Source organism: Spea bombifrons, chromosome 1 (genome assembly GCF_027358695.1).
Source record: "Spea bombifrons isolate aSpeBom1 chromosome 1, aSpeBom1.2.pri, whole genome shotgun sequence".
Lineage (NCBI taxonomy): Eukaryota > Metazoa > Chordata > Amphibia > Anura > Pelobatidae > Spea > Spea bombifrons.
Window position 1 is genome coordinate 53153934 of NC_071087.1, and position 14919 is coordinate 53168852.

A 14919-nucleotide genomic window follows, 5' to 3' on the forward strand; every position below is an offset into this window, starting at 1 on the left:
TTGTGCTGATATGCTGTGTGTGGTTTCCGCCAAAAATGGCGCTGGACCTTATGGCCAAACATCTCTACTTTGTTCTTGTCTGTCCAAAGAACATTGCACCAGAAGTCTTTTTTTTTTAGAGAGAAGAGGCTTTCTCCTGGAAACCTTTCCAAAACAAACCATACTTGCTCAGTCTTTTTCTAATTTTTCTGTCATGAACTTTAACATTTAACATGCTGAGGCCTGTAGAATCTGAGATGTTTTTTTTTTTTTTTGCGATTTACCAGCATTACATGATCTGACCATGGGGTGAATTTACTGGGACATCCACTCATGGGAAGATTGGCAACTGTCTTGAATGTTTTCCACTTTTAAATAATCTTTCTCACTGTAGACTGATGGACTGAAATTGTTTGGAAATTGCATTATAACCCTTACCAGATTGATGAGCCACAACAATTGCTTCTCAAACATCATTGTTGATGTCTTTCCTCCTTACACACCTGAATGCTCCAGACCAGCAAACAGCTAAAATTTTGGCTTTTATAGAGGTGGTCACACCTGCTGTTACTTAGTTTCTTAATTCCTAAGGGTGTACCTCTACATTTTAGCTTTATTTTGTTGAATAAATCTGACACAGTGTAATATGTCATGTGCTGTTGTTCATCTGAGTTTGTATTTACCTGTTTTTAGACCTGCTAAGGAACATGTGAAAAAGAGAGTGTAATTTATTTTTCATATGACTGTATTTCTAATATCTTTGCTCAGTTATTCTTGAAATACTTTAAAATTCTTGTACATGCGGATGGAAAAAAAAGTTGACCTATCCTTTTAAATGGGTATGATTGAACTTTGATATTGGAGTATTTTCTTTACTGGATTTTTTTTTTTTTTAAATTAAACATAATTTTCTAATGAATCTATAAATGTTTATAAATGTAGAAAAAAATGTGGTGCAAAATTATGTGCATAAGAGTGGTGTTAGGGTGTGTGCATGTGGACTTGTGTGTGTGTTACTGTGTGGCATTAGCTTGTGTATATCTGCATGTAATGTTAGAGTGTGTATGTACTGGTGTATGAGGTTAGCATTCCTGTGCATGAGCAGGTGGTGTTAGCGTGATACTGTAAGGTGTTAATTTTTGTGAGCATATGATGTTAGCATGTGTTTGTTATGATATGGTGTTAACTTGAGTGTATGTGTGTTGGTATTTGGTGTTAGCATGTGGAGGTGTTAGCGTATTATGTTAATTATGAGTTTGTGTGTCAAAGTATGGTATTGGAGTGCCAGGGGTAAGCCTGTGGTTAGTGGCCCTGGGAGTGGGACAGAAGGAGAAAGAATGTGTATTTTTACTTAAGTGTACCAAGGTAAAGTGGTGTTAGTTATAGGGGGCCTTGAAGAAATACTGCACCCAGGTACCACTAACCCTAGGCTTGCTCTAGTTCTCATAAGGTGTGCTTATGGAAAGCTTTTAAGGCAGAGCGATGGGTGGAGTAACGTGCGGGACACTGGCATGGACATGGGCCCCAAGATTTCTGATGGCAGCCCTGCATAAACCACGTTAATGTAATAGCTCAAATTGAGAAGAACATATGATTAGTGTATTTTTTTTTATTAACAATAACTTCACATTGTGACATTTTAATACATACTTTCCAACTGGAGTGCTTATGCTATTATGATATTAATCATTATTATGGTCTAAAACATTATGCCAACAGATTACATTCTAGATTTGGGGAAATGTAAAACTAGGTTACACTTATTTCAAAACTTTCTTAAAAACCCTTTACAACATACAGTGGGATATTTCAATGCAAAAAATCTCAGTAGCTATAAAACTACCCCCTTAATGTAAGGTATAGTTCAGTGTACAAGGCACACTAATATAGTAACTCAGAAGCATCAGTTCCAGTGTTTACATCATATTTTAGGCATATCTGAGGTGCATTTAATGTGAGAAAACAGACAGACAGATATGGTGAAAGGTTTGTTAGTGAGGAAACCACATTTTTATAGGATTCCAAATCTTTTGTGTGACATAATATGTAAGGATAAGAAACGATGATATCTTTATCAAGCTTTCTGCGTGTCCTTCACATTCTTCTTTATTGCCAGGACTTGAAACATATCTAATTAACTCAGATATCACTGAGCAAGCATACTGAAGCATTGGACTACTACATATGTTTTTCCTTTCTCACAATTTTTGATTTTGACGCAGAAACTCAATGCTATGTTAACAACGTTGTTTACACTATTAGGGCATCAATGCTCTTGCTTGCGCTACCTGACAGTGGGCCGTACCACTCACAAGCACTTTTCCTTATACTGCAGTTAACTCCAGATCAACATGGTCTGACCAACTCACCCATTTCTACCACACGCTATCATTAAAAGATCCCAAACAACCTAATTAAAAGGGGATCATTCTGATATGGATACAGTTTTCTTTTGTGGTTGGAGACTGGCCATTCAAAACAATCGAGATTATATTTCTAGGGCAATTAAGCAGATAGGTAAAAGAGCAGCTTCATGCTAGCCCTAAAAATGGACCTGAATAAATATGGACAGTTTTTTGTTTTGTTACATGTGTGTATGCATGTTCACAGACCCCCGACACTTTGATGTCCCCTATTGGCTGTTCCATCAGTGCCCTTTTGTGTCACCCGCATGCTGGCCGGCTAGATAGGGTAGGATGTCACAAGCAGCAAAGGTGAGGGACATAGAAGCTGTGTATATGTTCTTAATGAAACACCCTACATTGCTCAGAATATTGGGCATTATTATTTCTTTCTAATAGGTAATATATATATATGCAGTATAGTCCTTGAATAACTCTTTATGATTTCCAAGTGTACTTTTTTTTTACTGAATGCAATGCTTAGTGTGATGTGCAAAGCTGTTATATCATGAGTTCTGATGCACATATTACATCAAAGTGATAGTGTTTACTGTAAGCAGTACTTGTGACATTGCAAATTACCCACATTATTACAACTCAAGTTTTGTTTTGATTTTTAGCTGACACTCATAGGTTTGTTCTTTGCATTGCAGATGAGAAAGCGTGAAAGGTAATCTTAGCTGGCCTAAGAGTTTATAGTTAAAGCATATTAGCTGTTTTTAGCCAGAACGCCAAAAACAGCAGTTTTGTTCTGTTCTTAATCAGTCGTTGATTGACATTTCAGGAATCCAGTTTCCTGCGTCTTTCAGGAGTCATCATAAAGAGGATTGTTGTAATTTCCCAGTGATCCATAGTCTTGATCCTCTAGTAGCCGTCCATAAGAAGAATTCCTATAAAACACAAAGTTTTCAAAGCGAGAAACATAATTAATGACAGAATAAAAAGAATGTCAATGGGAGCTGCAAGTGACAAGGAAAAATAAATATACATAGGGGATGACCAAGAATGTGAGGGAAATTTACTCTGCGTGAAAGCAAACCAGAAACATCAAACACAAATTTCAGCCTTTACAAGCTGCATCAGGTAAAGTGTCACTTGTATTGCAGTAGCAAAGTACACAAGGGCCTTGTGCCTGGGCCATCCCTCTTTCTTCCTTCAGCCCATCTAGTTCATATGATGTAAGGACTCAGACCTTAATGAGTTCTGCGTCCTGTCTTAAATTTAGGACAGCCATATGACAGCCAACACATGGATGTTTACATTTCATCATTATATTAGCCTTTATCACTGTTGATGACATCTAAGCCTCTGACCCTTTAGTTTTAGATTATGTCCACTTAACATTTCTCCTCATCATTGAAACACAGAAATATACCTCCCAAATGAAATGTTGGAATGAAATTAAATGTTGGGAGTACCAAGGGTAAGTAAAAATAACCAAACGAGGGATTCTAACCCAACTAATAAAAATAAAGTATTTTTTTCAGGTCATGAAAAGCAAGAACTGTTGGCACTTTGGACATGACTTCCAAACCAAAAACTGGTGTTTGATCATTGAAGCCAAATCTGTTTCTAGGTAACAAAAATAACAAATGCCTTTATAAAAAATGTATGGTTTGGGGGATTTCCCAGGACCAAACTGGGGGAATTCCCAGAGCTAGAACCTCCCTATTACATATGTCATAAAAAAGCAACCATGCATAGGGTTGGTGCTAGCTCAGATTTTGAAGGACTGGGTAGAATGTACTCAGAACCTGTGTGGAGTGGGCATGACCAAAGCTACTTCATGTCCTAAGATTGAAAAGACTAACCTATTAGCCTGAAATTAATTTAGATTTACAGCAGGACTATGAAGGGAAATGTACTTCTGTGAAACTCTCCCCTACATACTTGTATAAATAATTTTTGTCACCTAGAACGTGATTTGTGTTCAATGATCAAACACCAGTTTGCTCTCTTGCCCCAAGCACTACTATTTTTTGTGCTACACAATTATTGTGTTAAATTGGTAAGAGGAGGTCACCCCAACAGCATACAGCAAATTCTTTATTTCTTTGGTTTTTGTTTATTTTGTTTCACCTACCGCCTATACAGTGTTAAGAAAATAAAAATGCTTGAATCTGAGCTGGATTTGTCTCCTACTCAAGAAGACAGGGGGTTTAAGGATCCCTGACAGATATCCTTGCATCCTGAAGGACATTTTGTCCGGAATAGCATTTTTTTCATGAACTATTAATGGCTGTGTTATTTTCAGTGTCTTGTTATGTGTTCTTTCAGTACTAGCTCATGGATTTCACATACCACTGGTAGAGATATTTAAGGGCTTTGAACACACTGTGCATCTCTTAAAGCTTGGGAATTAAGTCAAACCCTAGTACTGTATGTACGGAAAAATAAGCATTATTATCACAATTATGATAAATAATGTTTAGGTCTGATAAAGAGGGGAGACATAATGGCATTATTGAACTATAAATAGTATATAGACAAACATGAGAATATCTGTAAGGAATCCAAACATCTAAAAATAGCGTGCATTACCAGTGTTGACCAAAATAGTCTCTGGAGAAGAACGATCAGTTGGTTCTCTGGTGAACTAAGATGAACCAACTCGCACTCTTAATTTAAATACCTAATTATAAATGGTTGAACAGATATGTAAGTTTCACAATGGTCTTCGTTAAAATTGGGAATCTTAATTTGTATACAATAAATGTAAAATGATGATAATTTCTGAGATAAAAAAAAACTCAGCTTCCAAATACGTACAAAATAAATTTAACCTAATGTGTTATAATGCAAAGGAAGTCAAAGATAAGTATTTATAAAGTGTTTGTGTAGGTTCTTGAAGGATTATTTGGGTTTGATCAGTCTATTTAATTTGTATAACCGAGAACATGACCCTGAAAAACTTCCAAATGTTAACGCTTACGATTCCATTCCAATTGACAAGAATTCTAGATAAAGAGTATCCTTCATTTCATCTGCTGTGTTTTTACAAATGTATTTATATCATAGACAGCGTAGTCATCCTTGATAAATAAATTGTTATATTACAGCACATACAGGGAACACTGTTGCTTTAAATGATTTTAACATGTTTTAGGCAGGAAGCAGAAAAAAGAAATCAGAACTCTATCTTCACTCCGAAATTCCCCTATCAATAATCACATTTGTTCTTTATAGTTCACGGCTTAGCAATTAAACCATCTATTTATTATTTCAGGAAAAGTTCCGTTAAGGTTAGTTAAGTTTAGGGTAAGTTTGCAGATGCCTAGATTAGGGCAAAACATAAATTGAACTGAAAGACTGTATAATATTATATTATACTGTATAATATGTCAAGTACACATAAGGCGTGATTAAATTTAATTATTATTGCAAAGACACAAAACATAAACCATGTCTTTACGGGCCTTGCACAGAGACACAATCATGCACAGGAAAGGGTCTTCCTCTAACTAGTTTTACAAACTTGGAAGCATACAATTGTCTAAAATGTCATTGTATGCTGTAGCATTAACATTACCCTTCACTGGAACTAAGGGGCCTAACCCAAACCATGAGGAACATCCCAAGACCAGTATCCCTCCTCCACCAAGAGGCATTATACATTTTAATAGGAAGTGTTCTCCTGGTATCAACCAAACCCAGATTAGCTGATCAGACTTCCAGATAGTGAAGCATGATTCATCACCCCACATCCACTGCTCCAGAGTCTAGTGACGATGCTTGATATTGCACACAGTGATCTTCAACCCCTATGACAGCACCATGCCAAATAGCTTGTCAGTACAACCAATTTTCCTGCCAATGTTTGTCTATGGAGAAAGCTGCCTATGTGCTTTTATACACCTTTTAGCACTGTGTGTGGCTGAAACACGTAAACTCAATAATGAGGATGGATGTCCACATGCCTTTGATCATCTAGTGTACTTTTATACTGTGTTTTCCCACAAATAAAAACAATAAAAAAAATAAAAACAAAAAGATAAGTTCTGAAATAGATCACTCACCTTATCTTCCAGAATGCTACCCCTCCAAATATGACTAAGACTATTGCTATCACAATTATTGTAATGGCAGCAACACCTCCTGCAAAGAAAAAAAAAACAAAGTCAAAATAAAATACTTGCACCAGATCATATGTATTTTACAGTTTGCTGCACCATGGTTCTACAGTTGGACTTTACAGCACTCCACTCCATTATTCTTCTACTGACAAATCATTCATCTGTAACTGTCAGCTAAATCTAGTGCTATAGGCTTTGTGTACCCTCAACAGACTATTCATTTCTATTGCCTGGTAACAGCAAACGGTACATGAAAGTGTAAAAGGCAACTGAATGACACAATCTGCAAAGCAAAACACTGCATGAATCTGGCATTGATGAGGTTATTTACAAGAGAAAAAATGAAATAGCATGGAGCATTTTGTATGGTCCACTAAATTTAGGTTGACTAGCTAGAAGTGACCTGAAAGCCAACAATAATAGCAATATAATCACAGAATAAATCCATATTATTATGTTTTTTTTAAATCAATTTACATCACACAAAAGAACAATATTGTTTCCTATAACTTAAGGCGTGCTATTAAAAGGAATCTTGCTTGATTTTTATTCACGTTAACTCTATGGGTGATGATAGGGAGGAAACAATCTCCTCTCATGGGAGGTTAAATGCTACGGTTATTTTTGAAGCACATTTCAGTTTCATTTGTTAACAGTAAAAAAAACTGATTCTGGTATACTGCAAGTCAGTTAGACATGTCTGCTTATCAGTAATACAACCCATGGCATTTGCAGCTCAGTGCCAAGTTTCCTTTTAAGATAACACACCATCATCAACCTCTCTCAGAATGTCACTACTAGACCCTTTAGTAACAGAGATGAAATGAAAGTATAAGATGTATTACAGGCATACCCCATTATAAGGACCTTCAGACACTCCGAGTCTGGACATTATTACACTGCAACCATTTGTCATGCCCCATCCAGGCTGCAAAGCTGCTTTTCTCTGGTTTTTACTTTTTCACTACAGTTCCCCTGTGTCGCTACAGTTCCCCTGTCTCCTTCAGTGTTATGCTTGTTTGTTAAAATCCACTCCTGGATTTCCTTATGCTCTGCCATTAACATCTGATTCTTGAATTTCAGTCCTGCTCTTAGCTTCAGCTTCTGTTTCCTTTATAAGGTGTACCCCACCCATTTGTAATATTTGTCTCATTCTATGGGTATGTATCTCTGTTAAAAGTGAATGTTTAGTTTCAGCTTATTAGGGCCCTGGTATGTGGCCGCACAACCCTAGGTGCTCATCACCTGGGAGAGGGAAGTTGCCCTGCACCAAGCTCTGTCTGACTCCATTACTGCGCAATAACTCCTGAATATCATTGGATGCTATGGGTCCTTATGGTAAGCCGTATGGACCTCAACCCTGGCACCATTCCATTGTTTATGTACAATGGCTTCCCAATAATGGACACATAACACCATGACACCAGCATGTCAGTTATCTTTCACACATGCAGTTCATGCATTAAGTGAAAAAAGGTAGTTCTTCACTTAAAATACATTTTCATTTTACATACATGCTCTGGACCCATTGTGTACAATAATGTGGAGTATGCCTGTAGACGAAATAGGCGATAAAGTGTATTTGTAAGGAAGTTGACCTCATACCCTGAAACTGTAATATACTAATAAGTTACAGGCAAAATGTAATAAGGAAAATAGTTTGTTGATGAATAGTGAATTGTAGTGGATGTGGTAAGACTAAAGTATTCACTTTGTTAATCTACGTAAGGTTAAGACTGTGCCTTTTGACTAAAGTCCAACTCGAAGATTCATTGTCAACTCACCTTTACACTCACATAGACTAACACTCAACAGGCATCCACTAGGATGCAGGAATGAAGGAACATGTGGATTCATTAACTCACACATTGCTTGATGCTTGCAAATGTGAGCCGGAACATATCTTCTGCAAACCCAGAAGCTGGAGGCAGGGGGAGGTTCTGTTGAATCTCTCTGCGCATTTCCATGGGACAGAGATGGTAATTTAAAGGGAACACTCGGCTATCATAAACATATGAATATGATGGCTGGCGTGTCCTTTAAAAGAGAAATGACCATGGCCAGTAATGCAAAATGTAACATTAAGCTATGATACATTACCTCCTGACACAAGAGCTATGGATAATTTGTTACCTGCAAGGTCACTGTTGTCATATGTACACACATTTCTCCAATAGTTATACAAGATATGACACAGGGTAGCACAGCTTTACGTACGTTTTAGTAAAGCATAACTGTCACACTTTCCTAGGCATGTTTAAGTTAACTATTGTTTTTCCTTCCTTACAGTACTTACATAGCATTACCATGTTCCAAAGAGCTCCACAACCAATATATACTAAACCCCAAGACATATATAATCATACTAGCTAAAAGAAAAGTAGGCTAAATACTAAAAGAGCTTGCATTCTATAGTGAGGCTACACAGTGCCTTTCATCTCAACTAAAGACCAGAAAATAAAAGCATTTAAATTACATTTTATGTTATTCAGACTTATTTATCTTATTTAAAAAAGTATCAGTCTTCTACAATTTCATCCTTTAACTGTTAACCTGTTTTGGCTTACTGATATATCTGCCCATGGAAAGGACAGCATCTATTTATTTAATAAACCACTGATATGCATTTTTTTATTACAGCCAATCATTGCCTTAATAACCCAAATGGCACCTACTTGTTGTTTTAGCATTTAGCTATAAATGTGTACATACAATAAATATGCATCCCATTAGGCAACCAAGAATGTATCCACACCCTTCATTGCACTTGGATTTATAGAGCTCTCACAAGGCTGCAAGTCTAAATCCATTCCATTTCAGAACATTTACATGCAGGTGCTATTTCACATCTACTCACGTAATTAACTGATTTCATGCAATAAGCACATCATCTTCCATTGACAGATATATTTATTTAGCATAATAGGGAGTTAGGTCAATGGTACATATATGATGAATTACTCGGGATCTCTCTGGGTTTGACCCCGAATATCAGAGTTTTTACTTCAATCCCAGGGTCCCAGAGTAGCTGACTTCATCGTGTTTTCTTCTGATTTAATAATATAAAAGTAACTCAAACTGTGCTTTTGATTGTTTAAATCCCTGCTTGAATACATGACACAATTCAGAATATTTATATGCCCTGGCAAGTATGGCTTTCTTGACTGATGTTGGAATGTTTGTCCCTATTAGTCACTGTGATGGAACCCTGGGGGTATGGTGCACTATTAAAGGGTTAATACTAGATGCATTCACAGTGAAATCACAATTGGTATTGAACATATAAAACATATAACCATACCAGACCATTATATGAGCTTTTCTATTAGAAACACTGTGAACTCAGATATATGGTAGCTTGTCTGGTTGCTGTTCTTAAATTCTTTTTTTCTATTTCATTTATAGTTAAAGAAATAATATGACACTTGAATAACTGAATAAATGAAATGCCATTGTTTCTCGTTTTAGTGTATCACTCGGGAAGTGGCATAAAGGAAACCAAAAATAAGCCCAAATTTCCTGTACAAAGCAGATGACATATATGTTAGACACTCTCTTCGTGCGGCTAACTTCTAAACCCAGCCAGACAGGTAGCATATTGCATCTTGAGAACATAGAGTCAGAGTGCTGACTTGCCCTGAATAGTATGAAAATGAAGATAAATAGCCATGGTAGAAGACGTACACAGTAGGGATGCATCGATATATCGGCCGAAAAGGGCATTATCGGCAAAATGCCGAAATAAAAAAAAAAAACGGCCTAAAATAATAGTCCGCAGGGACCCTGCTGCTTACCTGTATGTTGCTCGCAGACACTGCGAGTGGCGTCTCTTGTACCGGCCAGGGGAAGCAGAAACCCAGCAGAGTCACGTGAATGCATGTCACATGACTCTGCTCCGTTCCTGTTTCCCCTGGGTGGGACAAGAGAAGGAGCAACACAGAGGGAAGCAGCAGGGCCACTGCGGAAGTCTGCGAGCGAGAGATCTGCAGTTCAGGTTAGGGGGTGTAACAGCAATCACAGTACATATATATATATATTTATATTGTTATTGGTTATTCTTGTGTCCAAGAATTCTTTGCGGTCACTCACATCCAGATCTGAAATATTTTTCACACGACAAAAGGTTTTCATCACAAAAGCCTCTATTTCCTGTGGCAGCATTTTTTTTTATATCTGTCTGAGGGGCTGTTTTTTGTATTGACATGCACATGCTAATAAACATATACCCTGCTATCTTCTTTTCTGTTGAGAACATAACCTTTTGTAACAACCTGATTTAATCAGATCTGCTAAACAGAAGCCAGGCAATAAAACCTGCGTTGTTAGATTCAACAAAGGCTCAATGAAAAATTGCACAGAGGCAGTTTGGCCACCGTCGGCAGCTCTCCTAAGCTTAAACAACAGCTCCTGAAAGAAATGACAGTTATTACGAAATATGAATATATATTTATGTTATAAAATGATGTAATATGTGCTAATGTTGCTCAGGGTTTCTAAATTCATGGCTGTGGTCACAGATTCACAGACGCCTAGTGCCACAACTGGAGCTTATGTAGCAAAAATACAATATTTTCATTATTGACATCTTATTCAGCACAGCAAATATCCAACACTGTCATATAGGAGATGAATTCTGAATGTTACTGTTGCTAAATTAAATTCAGAGATAAAAAAAAATCCCTGGTGATCGGTATATATCTTAAGAGTCTGCAGTTAAATTTTTACCATTTCTTTGGCCCACCATCAGGAGAGATCATATATAAAACACACTTCTAGCAGCTTGGGTGTCAGTCCCCAGCTAAAACACTAAACATCAGGGTATGTACAAAAATAAAATCATTCCTTGACAGGAGTAGTACTATTTGTCCAACAAATTGAGTCTTCCCTTGGAGTCTCCTACAAATCATACTTTGTACCTGGATTGTCCAAATTTGACCTTCTAAGCCATAACATTGCATAATCATCATGGTAAAGACAAATAGCCAATATTATAATGACAGCACAGTTATCACTGTTATTATTTTGTTGAGTTATATAGTGCCATCACACACGCCACAAAGCTGCACATTGTACAAACAGGACGTAACGCACATACCACATACTCAAAGGAGCTTACATTGACATTTTGCTTCCCCAAGTAACATTATGTAACCATATTTTATTCCACCACGGCTCACCTGGGCTTAGAGCTCTCTGTTCCTCTGTTGAAATTGGGGTACCAATTATGGAAGGTGGTTTTGTGGCAGGCGATTCTACAACTGCACTTTTTTGTGAGTCCAAGTTTGTGGCTGAGGTTGCTCTATTTTCCACTCCAGTAGTAGATGGCCCATCTGATTTCTCAGAACTCTGACTGCTAGCTGGTAAAGGTGAACCAGTATTCACATTGGTGGAATTTATATCAGCTGTTGTGGACCCAGCATTGGTTGTATTTCCTTTTTCAGTATTAACAGAATGCTCAGTGGATGCTTCGGTTTTATTATTAGCCGCTGTTGCACTAGAGGGCACAGTGCTTGAACTTAATGATGAATTAGTTGTAGTTGACGTCGGCTGCTCTGTTTCAGTTGTAGGGGCTTCAGCTGACGTCGGCTGCTCTGGTTTAGTTGTAGGTGACTCCACTGACGTCGGCTGCTCTGTTGTAGTTGTAGGTGCGTCAGCTGACGTCGGCTGCTCTGTTGTAGTTGTAGGTGCGTCAGCTGACATCGGCTGCTCTGTTGCAGTTGTAGGCAATGCAGCTGACACGCTACTGACTGTTTGTGACATTGTGTCTGTTGCTGCATTTTTACTTGTTTGAGTTGGCAAGGTTGTATCCTTTGTAAAGCTGGTACTTAACAGAGTAGTACTGCTTTGACTTGCAGTGTAATGTTCAGTGGTGGACACCGTTACTGCTATGTTCACTGTTGATTCTTTAGAAGGTACATCAATTCTTGGTGCATTAGAGCTTGTGTCGAAAGATGTTTGTCGAGACTCAGTAGACAAGATCGCAGTGGAAGGCACTGTATCATTGGCTTCTACACGCAAACCTGATAAATAAAATAAAGGCAAATTTAAGGAATATACATAGAAATTTTACAAAATTATGACCACTCCAATATATATAGGGTCTAAGATCTTCTAAACCATGGCTAGATTGCCCATAATTGTGGACCAGAAATATCCTAAAAAAAAAAAAAATGATCTCATATAGCATATATTTTCAATCAAAGCCTCAAGTACATTTGTATCATAGTTAAAACAAGATGGACAGGCATGATATAGCAGAGACGTTTTTTTGTAGTAGTACCAAAAAATAACATACTATAAATTGGCAGTTTGAAATAAAACAAAGCATTGGTAATAATAGCGATGAGACTGGCCGATAAATGATTGTTAGTGTTTGCAATGTATTTTGTTTTCATGAGTTCAAATTTACTATTAACATAAAAATGGCGAGGAAAGTACAAAGTGGTTCTCAATGGCCAGTAGCATATCTCCCATGTATCCTCACTTCCCCACGCACAAAAAGAGATTTAAGAAATGTAATCAATTTAAAGGCTTCCTTGCATTCAGCAAATATCTTCTCTTGCCCCGCTGGTCAGCTGTTACACACTGTTTAAAGCAGAGACAAAGTTTAACCAGGAGTCTCCGAGTAAAGCTCTGCTTCCCTGTGTCTGCGAGTAAAGCTTTGCTTCCCTGCTTATTCCCCATTGAGACAGCTCCAGGTAGCCTACTTATTTTCTGTAGATTAACATTTTTTAACTGTTATTGTGAAAATCCAATTATTCCAAGTCCTAGTCCCATCACGTTTAATTGTGGATAAAATAATTATACAGTTGTGGCTCAGCAAACAGAACATGTCACTCTATGCATAATTATTTAGTGAGAATTATGTCTATGCAATGATACAATTGTCTGTTCACCATTGAAAGCACGGTAGGTAGTACCTTCAATACTTTCAGTCAAATATTTCGGTCAAAGGTTCTATTGATTTTTTATTTTTGCCCATAACTTGTAACTGCAACAAATTGTTTGAAATTTAAATCCTGCCAAGTTCATGTGAAAACATACAGAGAAGATACTTTTTTTTTTCCATATGGCACTTTAAGAACTTTTGTCAGACCTACAATCAAACCATTTGAACTGATTGAGCTCTGATCCCTTTTTGTTAATGCAAGTAAATATGAGGTGTAGATCCAGAGATAAAATATATTTTACCCCAGTTAAGCTATAGGCTGCACATGCATTCTACAAACTGCTTAGACCTGTCAATCATTCCTGACATAAAAAAAGCAGCAGGGAAGCAGCAGGGCCACTGCGGAAGTCTGCGAGCGAGAGATCTGCAGTTCAGGTTAGGGGGTGTAACAGCAATCACAGTACATATATATATATATTTATATTGTTATTGGTTATTCTTGTGTCCAAGAATTCTTTGCGGTCACTCACATCCAGATCTGAAATATTTTTCACACGACAAAAGGTTTTCATCACAAAAGCCTCTATTTCCTGTGGCAGCATTTTTTTTTATATCTGTCTGAGGGGCTGTTTTTTGTATTGACATGCACATGCTAATAAACATATACCCTGCTATCTTCTTTTCTGTTGAGAACATAACCTTTTGTAACAACCTGATTTAATCAGATCTGCTAAACAGAAGCCAGGCAATAAAACCTGCGTTGTTAGATTCAACAAAGGCTCAATGAAAAATTGCACAGAGGCAGTTTGGCCACCGTCGGCAGCTCTCCTAAGCTTAAACAACAGCTCCTGAAAGAAATGACAGTTATTACGAAATATGAATATATATTTATGTTATAAAATGATGTAATATGTGCTAATGTTGCTCAGGGTTTCTAAATTCATGGCTGTGGTCACAGATTCACAGACGCCTAGTGCCACAACTGGAGCTTATGTAGCAAAAATACAATATTTTCATTATTGACATCTTATTCAGCACAGCAAATATCCAATACTTTCAGTCAAATATTTCGGTCAAAGGTTCTATTGATTTTTTATTTTTGCCCATAACTTGTAACTGCAACAAATTGTTTGAAATTTAAATCCTGCCAAGTTCATGTGAAAACATACAGAGAAGATACTTTTTTTTTTCCATATGGCACTTTAAGAACTTTTGTCAGACCTACAATCAAACCATTTGAACTGATTGAGCTCTGATCCCTTTTTGTTAATGCAAGTAAATATGAGGTGTAGATCCAGAGATAAAATATATTTTACCCCAGTTAAGCTATAGGCTGCACATGCATTCTACAAACTGCTTAGACCTGTCAATCATTCCTGACATAAAAAAAATACCGTATTGGCCTGAATATGTGGGGGGTGTAGTGTTGCTCACCCCAAAACATTTAAGCCCCCCCAGTGCCAGTGCTCGGTGGGATCCTTTAATTAAAAAAGCTTACTTACCCTTTACTTACTGCCGAAATCCTCACACAGGCTGTCAGAACTGCTGCTGCCTCTCACAACCTGTGTCAGAAATC

General features: G+C 37.3%; 1 long non-coding RNA gene across 1 annotated transcript; it reads right to left on the reverse strand.

Moving 5' to 3' along the window:
• Window positions 1-1573: 1573 nt before the first annotated feature.
• Window positions 1574-11881, reverse strand: LOC128487883 (uncharacterized). The gene is made up of 3 exons (XR_008353335.1): window positions 11632-11881; window positions 6398-6476; window positions 1574-3271 (listed from the first exon to the last, which is right to left on the reverse strand). It is a non-coding gene; the product is annotated as an uncharacterized LOC128487883 (long non-coding RNA).
• Between the last annotated feature and the right edge of the window lie 3038 nt (window positions 11882-14919).